A 16,329-nucleotide genomic window follows, 5' to 3' on the forward strand; every position below is an offset into this window, starting at 1 on the left:
GTTCACCTTAATGATACATTTAGTTGTTCGTATTCCCCCAGTAGAGGATTGTAAATTTAGTGAAGACATAAGTGATAATCTTTTATTTATTTACTAGTATATTTTATAAAAATGTACGAAGTAATAGCCAATATTTTAAAATGGACAAGTAATTAAATCAAAAGAAAGTGAAACAACATTGTGCTGGGATATATGTTTATGAAGAGAAGATGTATGTGTGCACATGAAGGCATAGATAAATTTTATACTTTCTTAGTAGACTAGTCACAAAAAAAGTCGATATTCTCTTAATTTGCTCTCCAAAAACTAAAGGAAGAGAAAATCATAAAAATTGAAGCAACAAGTAGAATAGAATAATATGACTACACATTGCTGGTATTTCCAACGTGGCACATTCCATTGTACTATACGTGTTCTCAGGTAGAGCAATAGAGTGAAAAAAAAGACCAAATCCACAATCCCACTCCTGTGACCATTAGTAGCATGTGTTTTTACAATGGGGAAAAATCTTTCATTTACCCTACTTTTTCCAGTGAAATCTGAAAACTATCTCATTGATCTGGTAGAAATGACTTTAAAGGTATAAAGGTTTATTTAAATAGCAAGTGTGTTCTGCACTTAAGTGATCCATCTTTGTGTGTTTTCATTCAGTAAGGCATATTTATTTACCATGAGAGTTCAGCAAATTTGAACCACATGCTCTGACAACAATTTGACTGGATCCAATAATTATGCATCTTTACTTCATTAAATACATAAAATACTGTTTGCAACCATTTTAGGGTCATAAAACAATTGTGAAGGCTCTTCTAATAGTGTGAAGATTGGAAAAGAATTTTACTTTAAAATATTGTGATAATTTTAGGCTTCTTTAAAAGATTTTTTTTAAGTTTCAAAATACATCCACACACACAAAACCCACAGGCACACATGCACATCCCCCAGACATACAGACACACATAAAAATATGTATATTATAATTTGTTTTCATGAGGTTATATTTATGTATAGCAATGAAGATCAAACACTATGGAGAAGTACAATGGAAGATGACACATATTCAGCCATGAGAAATGGTTTATTAGTCGGAATTCAGTAATCAAAATAAAGCCACTAAGAGTACAGGAACAAAAGGGTTTATTGTATTAATAAAAGCTTACACAAATGTGGCAAAGTTAGGAAAAGCTTCAAAGTGGAGAGCCAGATTAGAGAAAGGTCATTAACCCTAATAGCTTCAAGCAATGATGTGAGTGGGTGTTTCAGAGCTCACAGAAAAATCTCAGAAGTTATAAACATCCGGGAGCCTGGCACATCAGCTAAATGTGTTTTTATAGTGAGATCTGATAAGGCAGCCCCTTCTGAGGAAACTAGGCAAATATGAGATGGTAGGCTTGAGTTGCTATTGGATGGTGGAGTCTGTCATTGGGAAGATTAACTAGAAGCTCTAGCTCTCTGGGTGCATCTGCATTTGTCTTTCCCCTGTCTGTCCATGTATTAGGGTTCTCTAGAGGGACAGAATTAATGTGATACATGTATATATGAAAGGGAGTTTATTCAGGAGAATTGACTCACACGATCATACGGTGAAATCCCATGACAGGCCGTCTGTAAGTTGAGGACAAGGAAGCCCGTAGTAGTTCATTCCATGTCCCAAAACTTCAAAAGTAGGGAAGCTGACAGTGCAGCCTTCGCTCTGTGGCTGAAGGCCTGAGAGTCCCTGGAAAACTGCTGGTGTAAGTGTAAGAGATCAAAAACCATAGAACTTGGAGTCTGATGTTCAAGGGCAGGAAACATTCGGCATGGGAGAAAGATGAAGGCCAGAAGCCTCAGCAAGTCAGCTTCTTCCACCTTCTTCTGCCTGCTTTTTCTAGCTGCGCTGGCAGCTGATTGGATGGTGCCCACCTACATGGTGGGTGGGTCTTCCTGAGGGTAGATCTTCCTCTCCCAGTCCACTGACTCAAATGTTAATCTCTTCTGGCAACACCCAGAAACACCTAAATACACCCAGAAACAATACTTTGCATCCTTCAACCCAATCAAGTTGACACTTAACCACACAGTCTATCATGACCATCTAAGAGTAATGGCTTCCTGTTAATTTCCACCATTTAAACCATATATATATATATATTCCTGTTTTCATCAACTCTAACCCAGAACCACATAGGGATGAGGATTTCAGATTAGAGTTTCTAGACCTAGTCTAGTTGTCATAAGTAATTCAGAACAAATGAATAAGCATCACTAAACCCCTTTCCTAGCCAATAATAATAATAATAATAAATTTTAAAAGTTAACTGTAAAAAGAAACAAAGCAGTTTTCATTCTTTATGGAACAGATTTAATTTTGGCATGTGAAGATTATTGTCATTAATATGGGTTATAAGAATTTTCTTAGGTTTATTTCAAATGCCAGTACCACTTGCATGAACTATAGAGAATTAACTCATTACCATTTTATTTACTTATTCACTAAATTATTTTCTTCTTTTTAGAAATATTTAGTAAGTATTCATGTATCAAACATGTACAGTGGATACAAGTGTGAACACAAAAGCAAAGTTCTGGACATGTGCAAATTATATTCCAGAGGGAAGAGAAAAATGATAAACTGAAATGTCTGTTAATTATAGTCATGTAAAAAAGAATAGAACTGGGTAAGTAATTTAAGAATGGAAGAGGCTAATGCATCAGTTATACAGAGTAATAAAAGAAAACCTCTCACATATGACATGTGATCAGAGAGCTGAAGAAAATGAGCATGTGAGCTCTAGTACCTGGCAAAATGAGTGCTTCAGGCAAAGTGAGCAGCAAGTGTTAAAACATTGGAGGCAGGAATGTGTGTATTGTTTCAAAGAAATAAAAGTGCTAGTGTGGCAGACTGCAATGAGAATGAGGGAAATCAGAATGTAATAAAGACTAAGTGGAACACCAGAGACAGATGTTGCAGGATTGGGAGGCCATGGTTTAGAGTATGCAATGTTTTAAATAGGGACCAAATGTTGTCAAGGTTTTTATACTAAAAGCATTAGTGCAGATACTAGATGGAGAATAGAAAGAGACTGGGCTTGCCAAGTATAGCATGAAGGCTGTTAGGAACCATGAAAAGTGGCCCCGTTTCTGAATAGGACATGACAAAGTCTATTTGTTTCAGTCTTAGGACCCTGTTTCTCAGAGTTGGATGGATCAAAACATTTCCCATAAAAGCCTAGAATCAGGCATTGAAGGGTCAAAATGATTTTTTCAAGACTCAAAATCTAGCTTTGTTCAGAGACAACAAATAGTCTAAATAATAAGGCTTTTAAGCTCACTAGCCTATTGGATGACATTTGATTTACTTGTTGTATTTGTTTTAGGGACCTGAATAAAAGGATTAAAAATAACATTAAAATAGTATCTAGTTAAGATTTTTATGTCTGTGTTATTCACCAATAATAGCTTAATGAATATTTCTTCTATTTTAATTAGAATTTTCACTATGTAACTAGTTCCTGGACCTCATGAAACAATTTTCACTTTCCCACTGATACCAATTACCTGAGCTAAAATCTATCTTCTGCCTTGTGGTATTTCAAATATGGTGTAAATGATGAAAATGCAGGCAGCTGAAGTAACTGTCAATTCAATTGTAGTTACACTCGGCTGAATTGCATAAATTTATCATCAATTCTAGACCATAGCATTATTTAAATTTAATTTCTGCAGTTTTATGGTTTGCTGGTATGTTTAATCGCCCAGAAGTTGGCCAGTAGTATAAATTGAACAGCTGTGTTTTTTTGGTTCAGATCACTATATTAACAAAATTATGAGCTTATAAAATATATTGTCAGATTATAGTAATTTAAACTATTATGTGGTTTACATGATTATTTGAAAATTTATTACTTTGAACTTTAAAAAGCAATATATAGCAAGGTGCCCACTTAAGCTTAAAAGTAAGCAATGCCTCTTATATTCAGAAAGTGTTGCTGATGAGCTTCATTGAAAGCAACTCATTTAAAAAGTAGACATAGAATTCACTAACCACCTACCTCTTTAAGGTTGAAACAGCAGCAGAGTAATCCATCAAGCTCCAAATCCTACTATCATTTATCTGAAAAGTAAAATGGTAGATACGAAATATAAGTAAAGTAAAAATTGGCATATAGGGATAATATCATATCTAATCATTGCTGCATATCTTAATGTGCTTATTTTTTTAAGGTTACAAAATGTACCCTGTACAATAAATTATCCATAAAACTATACTGAAGCAATTTTTTTTTTTTAGTCAGAGTCTCGCTCTGTCGCCCAGGCTGGAGTGCAGTGGCGCGATCTCTGCTCACTGCAAGCTCCACCTCTCGGGTTCACGCCATTCTCCTGCCTCAGCCTCCCGAGTAGCTGGGACTACAGGCGCCCGCCACTACGCCCGGCTAATTTTTTGTATTTTTAGTAGAGACAGGGTTTCGCCATGTTAGCCAGGATGGTCTCGATCTCCTGACCTCGTGATCCGCCCGCCTCGGCCTCCCAAAGTGCTGGGATTACAGGCGTGAGCCGCCGCACCCGGCCTACTGAAGGAAATTTTTAAGCTTTCCTTTGCATATACCAATTCAAAAAGCTCTCATTAAACTCCCAAACATACTCCATCCCCAAAGCTCTTGCAAACACATACATACAACACAAACAAGGCAAAGAAAATACAAAGTATATACCATTTCCCATTTTCTTAAAAATCTAAATCAAAGTCAACACCTGATATAAATGACTGTGAAAGAAATTTAACTAAGCTCGTGTATTTAAAATGTCTTCAGGCTGGGCACATTGGCTCATGCCTGTAACCCCAACATGTTGGGAGGTTAAACTGAGAGAATCGATTGAGTCTGGGAGTTTGAAACCAGCCTGGGCAACAGGGTGAGACCCAATCTCTATAAAAAATAATATAATTAGCTAGGCATGGTGGTGTACAGCTGTGGTCCTACCTACTTGGGAGCTGAGGTGGGAGGAACCCTTGAGCCCAGGACTTCTAGGTTACAATGATCTATAATTGTGCCACTGCACTTCAATCTGAATGACAGTGTGAGAACCTATCTGTTAAACAAAAAAGGCTTTGAATTTAGTTAATATTTCAGAAATAGAATAAGGATTTCTCACTCTCTCTCTGTCTCTCTCTCTCTCACACACACACACACACACAATTTGTATTTGTACTAACCATGAAATTGTGCTTTAGTTATTTTCTAATTTTTAAAAATTCTGTTTGCCCAAAAAAAATAAGTGAAATCAAAGGGAAATTACTATGTAGGAATAAGTCTACTTTCAACACAGGTCACAGCAAAGACTTAATTGTCTTAATATGTAAAGACAATGGTCGTACATATTTTTAGAGTACATGTGGTATTTTGATACCTATATACAATGTGCAATAATTAAATCAGGATAATTGGGATATTCGTCACCTCAAACATTTATCTTTTCTTTATGTTGATAACATTTCAATTCTTATTTTCTAGCTATTTTGAAACATATAAGAAGCACTAGGAGTAAGCAGCATTCGTGGTGATATTCTTTTCTTCCTCTGACCCCACACTCAGTCTCTAGTTTAGCATGATAGTCTCTTAATTCTGCTTCCAGTTTTCCTGTGTTGGTATATTATCCACATCTCCAGCAGAGGAATTTAATAGATTTTTTTAAAAATCAGGCAAATACACACTACTGAACCAGTCAATTCATTATTTCCAATAGTCTCAGTATATGCCAGACATCAATATTGGAGAACAACACTTTTTTCACCCTCCTGGTAAGGGCCTACTCCGAACCTCGATGTATCCTAACATACTCCTCCACATAGATTGGAAGTGGAAAGAGGCTTACATCATTAGAAAGTCTAGATGAAAATTCTTGGAGTAAGTGAATCTCCCCCATCCTGTCTCTCCTTTTCTTGAGAGAAGTTGCTCAGAGAGCAGCATAGTCAGATCTACTCGTTGGAAGAGGAACTCCGTGAGAGCAAGCACCAACCCATTTGGCAGTGGCTTGTGTGTAATTAGCTTCATTCTGGGCTTCAGTGTGGGAACACGGTCTCCCTGCAGTTTATATCCATGCATATTACAATATCATCATTTCCAATAGTTTTTGCTGGACCTCTTGCTCTTTTTTATCAATTGATTCAGAGGAAATTTGACTGGGTTCCCCCAAAGAATCAAATGCATAGAATTTCATCTCAAATGCAGACAGGCATTGTTTTAAAATCTAAAGATAGTTCTCCTTATAATATACAGCAGGGGTCCCCAACCCCCAGGCTATCGGTCCATGGCCTGTTAGGAACTGGGTTGCGCATCAGGAGGTGAGTGGAGGGTGAGCGAGGAAGCTTCCGTATTTACAGCTGCTCCTCATTGCTTGCATTACACCTGAGCTCCACCTCGAGTCAGATCAGCTATAGCATTAGATTCTTATAGGAGAGTGAACTCTGTTGTGATTTGTGCACACAAGGGCTCTAAGTTGCATGCTCCTTATGAGAACTGAAAGCCTGATAATCTGTCACTGTCTCCCAGCACCCCAAGATGAGACCATCTAGTTGCAGGAAAGCAAGCTCAGGGATCCCACAGATTCTGCACTATGGTGAGTTGTATAATTATTTTATTATATATTACAATGTAATGATAATAGAAATAAAGTGCACAATAAATGTAATCTGCTTGAATCACCCCAAATCACCCCCCCACTGCCCCCCACTCCCCCCACCCAGTCCCTGGAAAAATTGTCTTCCATGAATCCTGTCCTTGGTGCCAAAAAGGTTGAGGACCACTGATGTACAGTATTGTTGCAATTGGTCTTTTGTCCTAAATTTTCATCCTTGCTTATTTCTCATATATATTACAATAAAAGTGTCTATAGGAACTATTTTACCTGCTAAATTTTAATACCATCTTCCAGCCAATAAAATATATTTCTCATGGGTATAAAATTTTCATGAGCTTTTACTCTCTTTAATTCTTTTAAAGTTTTTTTTCAATTTGTCAAAACAGACTATTAGTGTTAACCAAGTTAAATTAAATTTAAATTAATCCAGACAGCTTAACACATGAATATATTCATATGCAAAACATATCATTGTCAAATCAAATAGAGAAGCTAATATCAGAAGTTTTTAGAGAAAGGTAATCACATCAAGTGCAATTTAACCTAATTGAGGCTGATTTTTAAGTGACTTTTATTTCAAAGGTAGATTTAATCTTCTAATGACAGCTTTTTTCTATCTTAAATTCAGAGCCCTTTGAATCTTTTTCCTTTTCCTTTTTTTTCCCCTTTCATCTTGTTATTTTAATCCATGGGGTGAATAAATTTCTGTCTAACAAAATTTCATTATCTCCTGCTTTGATTAAGGATCATTACAATTTGTAGATTTTTTTTAATCTCTTTGAAAGAATTTTACCCTCTATTGGTTTAATAAAATGCCAATATATGTTACAGGAGGAAAACTATAGTAAGGCAATTAGAACATGTTCTACTGTAGAGAAGAAATAATGTTAGTTTACTTATTTTTAAATCATATATGAGAAATTTCTAAGGGGAGAGAGTGCTCAGAATCTTTTAATAATTCTTGAAGATTCAATAGCAGACATTTTGATTACATTTAACAAGTATTTTATTTAACAATTTTTATTGAATGGCTGAGTGTGCACCATTGAGGATATGTCCCACAGGGCACCTGTTCTGATGTTAACACACTAAAAAATAAAATAAAATAAAATAAAATAAATTACAGTTAAGTGCTGCTGTAACTATTGGGACAGTAGTCCGTACTACTTGAAGTGAATATGAAATATGTATTTAAAGAATCAGTGAATGAACTTTTGAGAAATTTATGTCTAAGGCAGTTTCTTTAATATTAATAGGATTTATGTTGATAATATGTGAGGGTGTTGGGCCCAAAGAAATATTAATTGGTTATATCATAGTTCCTTCCATGATAATAATACTTCATTTTTATTAGCCATCATAGTTTTATTTTCTGTAACTTTCTTATTCATATATTCTACTCAATTTCTTTTTATTTCTCTTGCCTATTCCAAATTGTTTTGCTAATGTTGTTAATGTACACATATTTTATATTGGTGAAAAGTGAGAGTCCGGACTTTCAGAGCCACTACCTGCATCTGAATCTCAGCTCTGCCCCATGCAATCACTGTGACCTTGGACAAATTCCTTAACATCTCCATGCTTACGTTTCATCTGTAATGTAGGATAAATAATGACATCAATTACACAGGAGAGATATAATGATAAAATGAATTGCTAGATGTAGAGTACATAAAACAAGCTTGCATATAGTAAGCTCTTTATAAGTGCTATTATACCATTATATATTAGATATTAATTTTAGCATAAATCTATCATTAACAGCTGTCCAAAAACTATCAAGGATCGTTTGTATATTTCAGTAACTCCCTAATTGTGAATCTCATTTTCCCAAATTGAAAATATTTTCTAGTGGAAAATATTTTGAGAAATGTTGAGAAAATATTCCCAACTACCTTTTCCACTAGCTTACAGAGATCTCATTTAGGTTCTGCCAATTTCGTGCACCTGCATGAAACTCTGACTCATAGGTAAGCCATGTCAGAAAACCAGCAGGAATAGGGAACCCAAATTGCTGGCGCATGCAGGAGCCAAGCAGTGAATGTATGAGGTTAGCAATGATGGTGTTTCTTTCCTAATTGTGACTGAAGCAGTGGGATCCACAGTATTAGTTGCTTAACCACCTAGTTCTGTGATGTTGTCTGAGAGTTGTTCCTGGAAGCTTATTAATATCTTAAGAAATCCTTCCCGTTTAAACTTGTGAGCGTGTGACGGGCGCGATGGCTCACGCCTGCAATCTAGCACTTTGGGAGGCCGAGGAGGGCGGATCACTTGAGGTCGGGAGTTAGAGACCAGTCTGGCCAACATGACAAAACCCCGTCTCTACTAAAAATACAAAAATTAGCTGGGCGTGGTGGCTCACTCCTTTAATCCAAGCTACTCTGGAGACTGAGGTAGAAGAATCTATTGAACCCGGGAGGCGGAGTTTGCAGTGAGCCAAGATCCTGCCACTGCACTCCAGCCTGGGCGACAGAATGAGACTCTGTCTCAAAATAAATGAATAAAAACTTGTGAGAGTGGAGTCTATTGACTTATAGTGGGAAGAATGACCACTATAGTAATTTACTTCAGCAGTGGTTTCAGGCATCTAGCACTTTAAGAAAAAAAAAAAAAAAAAAGGTTGAAGGTCAGGGGAGTACTTGAAATTGGTCAATTTATCTGATGGAATTTGAAGTCAGTAAAGAATTCATTAGCATTAGAAAAGGATGTTGGCATTCCGTGGCACAGACTGAAGAAACATTGACATCTCTGTGGTCACTTGGAATGAAGTGCAAATTAAAATCAATTTTGACGGAGTTGGTGATTACTATTTACACCATTTTAATAGGTATCAAAAATGCTGGGGGTTTGGGGGAGAATGAGTAGGCTATTCTAGCTGTGTAGGAGAGTTTAAAAATAATTTAACAGTCCAAAGTTTTAAGTTATTACCTCAGCCATTATCAGATAGCCAAAGGTTTTTATGATATTATTAGAATTATTTTTCTATTATTTAGCAACAGGACTGTTTAGCAACATGGAACCTGACGTTGCCATTATTGTATTGCAACATAGGCAGAATCTGCAGCTGTTTTAGATCTCTTTTATCATGTGCTTATTCATTCTGTGGATATTTATAGCCAACTACTTGAAAGCCACTAGTACAAATATTATGCTATAGAAATAAAAAAATAGATAAATCCTCTGTCTTCAAAGATATTGCATTCTATAGGCAGGGGGTAGGGATAAATCGAAAATTAACATCTCTGCTGATAGGAAAAGAAAACTGAAGCGAGGCTAAATAAACTGGATAATGATGGGGTAATGTTTTACTGAAGATGTCTGGAGAATGCCCACACCTCCCTCCGAAAGCACACACCAAGTTGGGATTACATGAGTAAGGGACTTATTGGGGGAAATACCTGTGAAGGATAAAGAGGCAGAGTCCGAGAAGGTGGAGAGAGCTTTGAGACCACCTATGAAGGAGAGGGCCAAGTTAGAAAATTGAATAGGTGGAATCTTACACTGCAATGCAATTCTTTAAAATTTTCATACAGGCAGACAGGAAGTCCCTGAGCCAAAGTCACCTGTTTAAGGAGTTTTTTTCTTCTTCAGGAGTGGACCAGCCTTTCAACCCCCACCATCATCAGTCATTGCCTCAGAGCAGTCCACAGGAAACATAACCTTGACCCAAATAAGGTAATGGAACCAGTAGGGATCATCAATTACACTTCCCAGCGCAGAAAATCTGAGCAGAACATTTTCATGTCCCTTTGATAAGATGGAGCAGAAAGCTGAAGGGAGTTAGGGATGAAGCCACACAGCAAATTGAGGGAAGAACATTCTATATAGAGGAAACTGTGAGCACAATGTTGCTGAGAAGGAAATATGTCTGGCATATTATGTGTATCTATAGCCTAGTGAGCAGAAGGTAAGGCATAAAAAAATAAGCTGGAGGGATAGCAGGATCAGTATTATGTAGGTGAAATAAAAGGGGGAATGACTGTAAAGAATTTGATTTTTAATGAAGATGGAAAAACTTTGTAGATCATTAAGAGTAAGAATGATGTTTGAAATTATCTGAATTATGTTTGGTCATTCTTGCTGTCATGTTAAACACAGTCTATATAGAGACATGGTTTTAAAAAAAATAGATAGGATTATATTGCAATATTCCAAGGGCGAGATAATTATGTTTGTTTGTTTTTGATGAGGGTGTCTGCCATAAAGACAATGAGAAATGGTCAGATTCTGCATATATTTTTACCGCAGATCTGACAGGGGATGCTAGAGAAAAAAAAGAGTGAAGGATGCATTCAAATTCAGGGATTGAGTAGGAGGGTGTCAGATGAAAAATTTCAGTGAGGGCTTTGGGAGGATTCAGGTAATTCCAAGTTCCCTGAGCTCTCATATCTTACTAAGTCACTCCATGAAATAGAAATAGCCTCTCCTTATTGTCTGGTGAGTCTTAATTATATATTCCTGTTCCTGGCTTGATTATAGAATCTGCAATAGTCTCACCTATGAAATTGACAAAGACAAGATAGATACCTTGTACAAGAAAATTAGATTTATATGGGAGAGAATTCAAGGAAGCGTGAATGATGGAGCAGGTAGAGTGAGCTAGGGAGGGAAGCAAAGATTATTTTAAAAGACAGATCACTGAGGTCACTGCTGTGAACAATGTGGATGTGGTTCCACCAGATTTTAAGACATGTACAGAATGCCTCCCAGAACTGCCCATTTCAATGGTGGGGGCTAGACAATTTATGCGCAAGCTTCCATTATTTATTGTTTGAGTAAGGAAGAATAAAAATAGTAGAAGTTGAAGTGAGAGAGGTAAAAAGAAGAGGAAAGATGACAAAGAGCCTCCTAGGTCACTGTAAGGACTTTAATCTTTATTCTATGTAAAATTTAAAAAACACAGAATTTTAATTAGAAGAGTAATATTTTTAAAAAGGATGATTCTAGCTGCTCTATCATTGTAGTGGTTCAAGGAGAACATTTTTTCACGTATTTTTGTTTCTCAGATTTCTACCAACCATTGTATGTGTTTGTGAATTACTGCCTTTTAATGTTCAAAAAAATAAGTAATGAATGACTATAATTTCAAAGCATATTCATTTTCTTTACTAAAAAAGTGTACTGTATATCATTTTTGTAAATTTTTAAAACTATAAAACAATATTTTGTATTTGTAAAAGCTTAAATATGTAATGTGGGTGGAAGTAATTCAAAGCAAATTCTTGATAGTGGTTACTTCTTGGTAGAGAAGAAAAAAGGATTCTTGCGTTAGATTAATTTGTCATGTTTTGTTTCTTTTGCAGAAAAAATTTTGGAAGAAAACATAGCCAAATGTTGGCAATTTGAAACACAGGGTAGTGCTGAATTAGTTAGCTTTCGCTGATTAACAAACCACTCCAAAACATCTTTGCTCAAAACATACCATTTTTAAGGTCTTGATATTGTAGATGAAAATATGGGCTCAGTTTGATTGGTTCCACTGTTAAGGTTCTCCTGAGGTTACTCGTGCCTGCAGTCCACTAGTTCACTGCCAGGTTTTCATGAGGCTGATTACTGTGGGAAGGCCACATCTTGGGCAATCTTTTCTTGCAGGAGCCTAGACCAGGTTGTTCACAAAGTGGAAGGAGGACTTCAAAAGCCACAAAGTGTAAATCTCCAAGCACTTTTTAAGCCCCTGCTTACATAAGACTACCTAACTTTGGCCAAAGCAAGTCATATGGCTAATCCAAGTTCAAGAGGTGGATAAATAGATTCGATCTGTTAATGAAAGGACTTCAAGTATTGAGATCCTAATACTCCTGGTCACAATTGTTCACATTTCTCCTCCAAAAAAAATATGTGCTTACTTCCACCTCAGAACCCTCAAAAATCTTTCTGAATTACACTATCAAACTTGAAGTGTAGGATCCCATGGTCTATATCAATCTGTGTGCAGATGATGTTTCTCTGGTGACTCCTATGAGTAAGGCAAGTTATCTGTATTTATCCCCCTACAAACACACACTCCTAACATACAGTGGTGAGAGAGGAACAACATAACTGCAGAGGAAGTAAGTGAGAGACACAAAGCAGTCATTGGTTCATTGCTATAATGAAATTCTCCTAGACAAATGCTGCCAGGATCTCTTCCCTGGGGATAAGGTCTAGTTATCTTCCTGGAGGTGGTTTCCAGCTCACTATTCTCTACTGTATAATTACAGTGACTCCCTCATCCATCCTCTTGTCTTCTCAGATCTTAACTTTATCCTCTAGACTCCAGGCTCCTCCTCTGAGATGTTCTCACTTTTCTGCAACAAAAGCTGAGTCTATTTCTCAATCTGTTTGCTGTCCATAGAAAATGGAAGGTTCAGAGGCTTTTATTCAATTTTCTCAGTCTCTTTATTGCAAGCTGGGTCCCATTTACTTATATAACTCTTTTAAAAAGTTTTTGTGGGCTTTCTATGTATCAGATAATAGACCACTTCATTTGATAAAAAGCCACATTCTTGTTTTCCAGACCAGCTTTCTATATTTTGGACAAGTAAGGCCACTTAAATCCTTTAGAGGTCTTAACAAAGGGTCTTGAGACTACACCCTTGGTTTGATCTGATGCCATAACCTCAATTTTATAATCATGAACTTAATGCTAAGTTTTTTTGGCAGTGCTTTCGGTTTCATTTTCTAACTTTTATATATTTTAAGAATTTTATCTTCACTGAAGCAAAATGGTTTCATTTTCTAGCTCATCAAATTCCCTTAGCATTTTCTTGTATGTTAAATACTCTATTTCTCCTTCATTTATGAAGTTTACTTTGGAAAGATATAAAAATTTTGGCTGGCATTTTTCTTTTCTTTAAGAAGCCTGAAAATAGGTCTTTAATATATTCTGGCTCATAAGGTTTCTGCTGAGAAGTCTGCTGTTAGTCTGATGGAATTTCCTTTATAGGTGACTTGACTCCTCTCTTTCTGATTTTAAGATTTTTTTTGTTCTGGCTGTAGTGACTCACATCTGTAATCCCAATACTTTTGGAGATTGAAGCAGGAGTATTGCTTGAGCTCAGGAGTTCAAGACCAGCCTGGGCAACATAGTGAAATTGCATCTCTGTAATTAAAAAAAAAAATAGCCAGGTTCAAGCAATCTTTTCTTTAGCATCCTGACTAGCTGGGACTACAGGAATTCCACTGGGCCCAGCTAATTTTTAAAATATTTTTGTAGAGATGAGATCTCAATATCTTGCCCAGGCTAGTTTCAAAATCCTAGACTCAAACAATCCTTCTGCCTTGGCCTCCCAAAGTGCTACAATTACAGGCATGAGCCACCATGCCCAACTTAGTCTCTATTTAAAGTTTTCAACTGTATTTTCAAATTCCTTCAGTATTTTTTTATTTCTAGACATTCTATTTGATTTTTTAAAATACACAAGCATACACAAACACATATACATATGTGTGTGTGTATAAAATCTGTCTCATCTTTCATATCCTGAATTGTTTTTCTGATTTCTATGTGTTGGTTTTTAACTTTCTCTTGGATCTCTACTAGCCTCCTTACAATTCATATTTTAAATTATTTATCTCTCATTTCAGAGTTTTCATTTTGGTTAGCATGCGTTGCTATTCTATAGCAACAGTGTCATCCTTTAGGGTTGCTGAAACACTCTGTCTTATTGTACAACTGGAGTTCTTACTCTGAGTCCTTCTCATCTGGAGATGCTGTCACTTCTTATTTTTGAATTTGTTTTTATTTGGATGAGATTTTAAATTTTTCTATTATTTTCTCCCTTAAGGGTGTGACTGTAATGTATGTTATTTATGATAGTTTGTCTTTGTTTGTGGGTGTTTTCAGAAGGTCAATGCTCTGTATGAGTTCCTTGGTTTTAGGTAACTTTTGAATGGGGCTTCTCGAATGCTGATTGTTGTGGCAATATATTGGGCATGTGACCTGAGTCACTATCTTCTGCCAGGGATGGAAGGGTGGAGGTCTCAGGAAGCTTATCTGGCAGTAGGGTGTTTTGTTTGGTTTTGCAGTCTAGTAGGAAGCACTTAGAAGTAAGAGTAAAATCATCCCCAGATACCCTGATGATGAGCAGAAGCATGGCCCTGACAGTGTACCTTGGAGAGCTTGTGGTGGAATGCAGTAAGGTCTCCATGGCAGTGAGTGGGGAAAGGGCTGCACCAGCTCCTCATCCTGAGTGAGCAGGAATGCAATCTGCTTTCTTATTGTGTCCAGAATTGTTTCCTTCCGGTGGGTTCTTGGTCTCGCTGACTTCAACAATGAAGCCGCAGACCCTGGCGGTGAGTGTTATACCTCCTTTCAATATTGCGGGGCATCTGGCCTTCAGTTTAGTTAAACACTGTCCCTATCTGCAGGTTGCAAAGAAACTGAGGTCCTCAGAAAATGCCCATCCCATGGCAACCACCAATGTGACTTCAGGGCATAACCTCTTCCTTCAGCCCAAAACAAACATCTCTATGGCTTGTCCACACTCCCCTGCATGAACATGGCTGTTCTGTACAGGGAGTGGAGATTAACCCCACCCTTCGTGCAAGCCCATAGCCCAGGGATTTGTAGAATTTAAGATTATTATTACTATATTTCTAGTGGCTTAAAGAACTACAGTAGTGAACTTTTTTTTTCTAATGTCTTCCCTCTTTTTCCTTCAGCATATACCTTGGTTACCATCTAGTTTAAAGTCCTCCTCCTACAAAACTTCTGCCAACTAGGGAAGAAATTTTGAAAAGCTTTTAAAGAATTAAAGTTGGTTTTATTCAGAAGACTTACTGAGGACTACAGACCAAGTCCTATAGCCCAGGAGCATTTCTATAAGACTACTCCAGCACAGTATTTCAGCCCACTCTTCATATACAGGTGGTGGGGGCTCAGCATGTGTAAAATCACATCACACTTGCTCAGAAGTTACACTGAAGCAGAAGTACGTCAAAGTATAGGTGTACGAATACATCTGGCTATGCATTATAGAAGCATAACCAATCCCGTCAGACATCTTATGTGTAGGAAAAGACAATGACATGGGTCAATTATCTTCAAATGAATAGAGAGACTCAGGGAAAAGATGTGAGGAATCATGTGCTCTATTCTGTTTTGTCTTCAAAGCTCTGGAGAGCTGCACATTGTCATGGAGTCAGGGGTACAAGCAGAAAAGAGCAAACATGGCTTCTTACATTTCCTACTTTGCCTCACACTTCAAAAACTGGAAAACCATTAAAATCCAAAGATTTTTCTCAAAAAATGTTTGTTTAAAATGAAAATATGTGCTTTTAGTAATTTGGAATGTTATAGTTGCTTGCCTGTGGCTCTGTTTTCAGGAAATATAAAATTACACAAAAAAAAAAGGTGTATTTTTTTTTTACCTAATGATAGTTTTCTGAAGCTGAAACCCTAGCTTTGTGCACAATATAGACTTGAGGCAGTTATTTAACAAAACAATCAAACCAAAATGAATTTTTTTCTTCTATTAGCATTCAGTGTCCTCTGAGGAACATGTCTTTTTGCCTTTGGATAAAACCAAGTGGGCTGGGCACTGTAGCTCATACCTGTAATTTCAGCACTTTGGGAGGCCAAGACAGGCAGATCACCTGAGGTCAGGAGTTAAAGACCAGCCTGACCAACATAGTGAAACCCTGTCTCTACTAAAAATACAAAAATTAGCCAGGTGTGGTGGTGCACACCTGTAATCCCAGCTATTCAGGAGGCTGAGGCAGGAGAATCGCTTG

General features: G+C 36.9%; 1 long non-coding RNA gene across 1 annotated transcript in view; it reads left to right on the top strand.

The window, feature by feature from the left end:
* The window catches only part of LOC107974382 (uncharacterized), a 100,902-nt gene that overhangs the window by 16,173 nt on the left and 68,400 nt on the right, over positions 1-16,329 (top strand). Inside the window, exons 2-3 of the long non-coding RNA XR_001717095.4 lie at positions 6,528-6,594; positions 10,207-10,290. This is a non-coding gene — a long non-coding RNA (uncharacterized LOC107974382). The remainder of the gene's footprint in view (positions 1-6,527; positions 6,595-10,206; positions 10,291-16,329) is intronic.

The sequence above is a fragment of the Pan troglodytes genome, chromosome 3, assembly GCF_028858775.2.
Source record: "Pan troglodytes isolate AG18354 chromosome 3, NHGRI_mPanTro3-v2.0_pri, whole genome shotgun sequence".
In the NCBI taxonomy this organism is placed as follows: Eukaryota; Metazoa; Chordata; class Mammalia; order Primates; family Hominidae; genus Pan; species Pan troglodytes.